The sequence below is a fragment of the Canis lupus genome, chromosome 17 (genome assembly GCF_011100685.1).
Source record: "Canis lupus familiaris isolate Mischka breed German Shepherd chromosome 17, alternate assembly UU_Cfam_GSD_1.0, whole genome shotgun sequence".
Taxonomy (NCBI): domain Eukaryota; kingdom Metazoa; phylum Chordata; class Mammalia; order Carnivora; family Canidae; genus Canis; species Canis lupus.
In genome coordinates, this window is record NC_049238.1 from 13,857,190 (window position 1) to 13,862,261 (window position 5,072).

Sequence of the window (5,072 nt, forward strand, 5' to 3'; positions counted from 1 at the left end):
TGGTCCCTCAGGCTTGGGGTAAGGATTCTGGGAGGTATGAGAGCCCGCTGGCTCCATGGCCCTCTGATGGCCACTGAGGAGCTAGAGAGGCTCTGGGAAACTCCCCCCATTGGGAACTTCCCCCAGGCCTGGGAAGACAGGCCACCAGCACAGAGCGAGGGCCTGGGTTCAAAAAAGAAGAGGCCAGCACAGGGCGATCCCCTTCTCTGCGAGGGATTTACTACTGGAGACTTCTCAAAATTAGAAATTTGAATAATCCAAAACTCCTTTTCTTATAGGCATAAGGAAGGAAGGATGCATTTTTGAGACTTACAAATTCAGAATTATCATAAAGACTGCACTTTTCTTTTGCTTTGAATGTACTTTTAAAATAATAAGTAATACATAAATAAAGACTTTCAGGAAACTTAGAGATGTGTGCTGAATGCTGCTTCTTAAAAATTTTCTCGGGGTTAGCTCTAGTGTTTTCCTAAATCAACTCAAAGTCAGCTGCTTGAGTTATTCTGGCATATATAGTTGGTCATCCATGTGGTATTTAAGAACATCTCGATCTATTTTCTAAGGTTTTTATTCTCAGGAATGTTTCTCAGCAAAAGCACTATCCCCACCGCTTAATGCACCCTTGGATGACATTAATGTAAGATATAGAAAAAGAATTAAATGATGAGAACACAGAATAGCAAAAGAAATGACAGCAAGAGTTCCCTCCCCTGACCTTTTTGGGTAAACAGCAGAATGGACAGGGGAGGAACTTGTGTGTGCCAACGACTATAGCATTGCCATGGGCAATCACGAGACCAGGTTATAACTAAATCAGCGCTATTGGTCATTACGCAATTCTTAACTTGTATAAAGTTTGGAAATTAGAGTTATTTTGAATTTTGATCATTTAGTGTACTACTTATTTTATTTTTTAAAAGATTTTATTTATGTATTTGAGAGAGAGCAGGAGCCAGGGGGAGGGGCAGAGGGAGTAGTAGAAGCGGGCTCCCTGCTGAGGAGGGAACCCAAGGAGGGGCTCCATCCCCAGGACCCTGAGATCATGACCTGAGCTGAAGGCAGATGCTTAACCAACCCAACCACCCAGGTGCCCTTCATGTACTATGTTTAAATTCACCTGACTTTCTACCATACTATGCAATATACAAAGTAATGTGGAAGTCCAGAGAAGGGAATGGGGAAAAAAGATTAGAATAAGGATTAAAATTTCATATATGATTCACCCAGCAACATATCCTCCAGTAATGTGCCATTCCTATGTTTTTAGCACATTGGCACACACCGTTGCCTATTTTGGGGAAAATCACTGCTGAGAAAGCATTGTAGCAGGCACATTCGTTTTATTCCGTTCTTACAACAATACCATGATGTCAGTATCCTTATAGGCCAGTGCCCACAGAGTACTTTTGTCATTTCCTTGAGTCTCTGCTGTCTCCAGAATCGTGGCCCTGCATGGGGCCAATTCCTGCCTGCCCCGGCCAGTTCTAAATTCCAATGTTTATCTGCCCAGGCTGTTAAGATTGCCTCTTAGCAGTTACCCTCCGCCAGGCTTCCCTGCCCCTCTCTCTGCACCAAGAACTGGCAAACACGCCGCATCAAAACAGCGTTTAAAAAATTGTGCACACAACTCAGCCCAAAAAATCTTGGCTGCTTCAGTAGCTCTCTGCTGCCTTTTTACTTTATCTACTTTTCTTATTCTCAGCTAGAACAGCGGTTTGCTGTAGCTACTGCATCATAACCAGAAGTGGAAGTTAACATATGTTTTTGAGATTTGTATATATAGTTCTGGGTCATTCTTTTTAACAGATGAATAGAATTTACATATATAGTACATTGTATTTATTTATTTATAGATGGACCTTGGGGTGTTTTCCAATTTTTCACTGTTAAGAACACTGCTGCAATGAATAGTCTTGCACATGTTTTCTTGTGCACTTCTTAGAGAATCCCTTTAGAATAAACATCTGGAAATGGAATTGCAGAGCCAAAGAGGATGCTCATTTTTAATTTCATTACTTACTATTGCCAATTCTCTTTCCAAAGTAGACGAAGCGCTTTACATTTTCCCCAGCAGTGTGTGAGTGTTTGTGTAAAAATTACCACTAGCTCTGGTAATGTTTGAAATGAGACCATTTAATTTTTGCTCACGAAATGGAAATGGATTTGCATCTTCTTATTTTGATTACTAGCAGCATTCATTCTCAAGTTCATTGCATTTCAGGGTGCCTTTTCTGGAAATGCCTATTCACATTTCTGCCCTATTTCTCAATTAGGTTTTCAAGCCCACTAGACCACAGACCCGACCCACGGGAGCAGTCCTTGCAGTTAGTTTCAAATGTCAAGGGTGACTTCCTCCAACAGGCTGCGTCAAAAGCCCAAGAGTGCTCTCGCCCTTTCATCCTAAGCAAGGAACAAAGAGTGCTCCTTTCAGGTTTTAGTTTCTTTCTGCTGCTCTCCTCTTATCTTTTTCCAACACTCCCACCAAGTCCATTTCTGACTTATTCCAGGAAGGCTGTCCAGACAGATCTCATCCACAAAGACCCTTCCTTCCTCTGAAAACCTACCTCCACTAATTTCAGCATCTGCTGTGCTTGGTACAGTCTAGAACTGTCCCCCTCAGATCAACTCGAAGTCCCTGGAGTCCAGGGCAGGGGAGTGCTGCAGAGCTTGCAAGCAGACATACAGGCTCTGCCTTTACCAGTGTGTGATCTTGGACAAGACTCTTGACATCGTTTCCTCATCTGTACAGTAAAAATAGTAACACCAGCCTCAAAGGAATATTGTGAAAATTAATGCCTTTGCACCTTCAGCAGAATACTTGACTTAATAATCACTCCAAAAATCTTTGTCATTTCCATTATTATTGTGACTTTGTGTTTCCTTCCATGCTTGTGTAACACTAGGTCCTGGAGGGAGTATACGGACATTCACTTTCTTTCTGTTACCTCCTGCCCATCTGCCCATTTGCCCTAAAATTTGGGCAGTGCGGTAGCAGTAGATAGGGAATAGGCTTGAGGGTGGTGCTTACAGGTCTCAGGTAACACATGGGATCCATTTCACAGTAAAACTAAGATGGGGCTCCCACTGCCTGCGGCTCCCATATGAAATATTTTTTAGCTTGGGGGGCCCCCGGCTATGAATAGCTCAGTTCTTGACTGCAACTCCAACCGAGCCAAGTCTATGAAGCATGTTTTTCCTTCGTCAGTTTATCAAGATCAAAAGCTTCTGAAAGTACGAGGCCTTCATGAGATTATTTGCTTTGTAACAATAAGAATCTCATGTATTTGTACAGTACATTTACAATGTGCAAGGTACTTGCACATCTAGGGTGTCACACAGTCTCCAAAATAATGCTTGAAGATAGTCGGGGATCATTAACCCCGTGTTACAGATGAATCAGGGGTGGATAACTTGCTCCAGTCCATAAAACTGAGAGGGGACAGAACAGGGCTTGGATTCAGGGCTCTTAAATCTGAATGCTTATTGATATAGCTAATATTCAGAGTCTTTACTGTGTGCCATGCCCTCCATTGAGTATTTTACTTATGTCCCACTTATACTCATTTTGCATGCCAACGAGATAAGCTTAGAGAGCTGACGTAACTGAGCCCTAGCACACAGTTAGGGACAGTAGAGCTGAGACTGAAACCTAGCTTTCTGGTTCTAGAACCACTGCTTTAACCCACATGCTGGGCAGCTTCCAAATACCAAGGTGATGAGGCATCAGAAGGCGGGAGGGCACCTCACCTCAGGCCCTCTAGGCTGAGGTGACCCTAATGGTCAGTTGTCATTGAGCAGGGTCCCCCATTGTCACCCCTTAACTCCCACCTGGCCACCTCCCTACTCCTTGGACTAGGTGCTCTGTAGATGCTGGCTCTTGGGGAACATTTAGCTCACTGAGGATAGAGACCTAGGCCTGAGGAAAAAGAGGACAATTTTATTTTTAAGATTTCATTTGAGAATGATGATTTCTCAGGCTAGAGTCTCTGACACTGGTCTTGATGACAAAAATTAAGTTCTGACTCATTTGGAGAAGGGCAGCCCGGGTGGCTCAGCGGTTTAGCACTGCCTTCTGCCCAGGGTGTGATCCTGGAGACCCGGGATCAAGTCCCACATCGGGCTCCCTGCATGGAGCCTGCTTCTCCCTCTGCCTGTGTCTCTGCCCCTCTGTGTGTGTGTGTGTCTCTCATGAATAAATAAACAAAATAAAAAAGATTTTATTTATTTATTTGAGAGAGAAAGAAACATGTGTGAGAGAGCACAAGCAGTGGAGAGGGGCAGAGAGAGAAGCAACCTCTCCACTGAGCAGGAAGCCCGACACAGGGCTTGATCTCAGGACCCCCGGGGATCATGACCTGAGCCAAAGTCAGATGTTTAACCGACTGAGCCACCCAGGTGCCCCAGGAGGATACATTTTGACCATAATTATGCCAACCTGGGCATAGAACTGTCATTCAGATGCAGGCTTCCTTGTCCCACAAAAAACTACTTTGAAGGAGAACATTGGGGAGATTTTGAATGTGTGATTTAATTAAGTGATCTGCATAATGATGTTCTTTTCAATGAAATAAATTGTAAGACATCATTTGGGTATAAAGGAAAGTAAGAAAAATGTGTGAATGATAAAGCAAAGAGAGTTCTTAAAAGTGCCACAAAACCCATTCTCCCAGGAATTAAGGTGGGCTGGGTTGGGCTAGACTGGCCTAGAGACCTTTCACACACACACACACACACACACACACACACACACACACACACACCCTGGGCATGAACTCTTCATTAGCTAACACCCTGGTCAGAGGACGAGGCAGGACAGGGCCACAGGGACATGGACCTTGCTAAGTACGGAGCATCCGAATGTAGACTCTCAATCCATGTCCTCATGTTCATGGACTTCAGGCCTTCCTTGTTCAGCAGAGTCCATGAGAGTTCTGACTCCAGTGTCAGAGGGAGCCAGAGTCACATGTACTCAGAGCTATCGTGTCTGCTCAAAATCCTGCAGTGGCTCCCCACTTCTCTTAGCAGAAACCTAACTCCTTAAAAGTGTCTGTCTGGTGTGACCTCTTTGATCA

General features: G+C 44.0%; 1 non-coding gene across 1 annotated transcript; it reads left to right on the forward strand.

The window, feature by feature from the left end:
* The first annotated feature begins 3,957 nt into the window (after positions 1-3,957).
* On the forward strand, positions 3,958-4,025 carry LOC119864023. The gene has a single exon (XR_005372824.1). It is a non-coding gene; the product is annotated as a small nucleolar RNA SNORD52 (small nucleolar RNA).
* The last annotated feature ends 1,047 nt before the right edge of the window (positions 4,026-5,072 follow it).